This window comes from Acanthisitta chloris, unplaced genomic scaffold (genome assembly GCF_000695815.1).
Source record: "Acanthisitta chloris isolate BGI_N310 unplaced genomic scaffold, ASM69581v1 scaffold14603, whole genome shotgun sequence".
Taxonomy (NCBI): domain Eukaryota; kingdom Metazoa; phylum Chordata; class Aves; order Passeriformes; family Acanthisittidae; genus Acanthisitta; species Acanthisitta chloris.
In genome coordinates this window covers 1-473 of record NW_008664442.1, presented here as the reverse complement: position 1 = coordinate 473, position 473 = coordinate 1, and positions in this window count along the sequence as shown.

Sequence of the window (473 nt, the reverse complement as noted above, 5' to 3'; positions counted from 1 at the left end):
CACCAATTCCTTCAGAAATCAATCTTACAAACACGTCTTCAACATCAACAACAAGCCCACAATAACTAAATGATCCATCTTATTTTAACTAAATCCTTAGCCTACTTAAGATATATTTTAAATAATAGCACTATTCTGGCTTGTTAGCAAGCTGACTTATCTAGAAGACAGTGAAACTAAAAACATCTCTGCATTATCAACTCGGTGTTTTGCACAAAACCCAAACATAGCTCCATACTAGCCTCTCTGAAGAAAGTTAACTCCACTTCAGCTCAAATCAACACATTCTATTTCTTATTTTGTACTCAAACTCACAATTCTTATTGCACACATAAAACAAACACACATACACACACACACATACACATTGAAACTATTTCCTTAATCCCTTTTCAAGGACACAAGTCAGAGTGACACAAGACAGAGCTCCCAAATCCTCCTCTCCCCGGGAACAGCCGATCTACCCGCGGGGG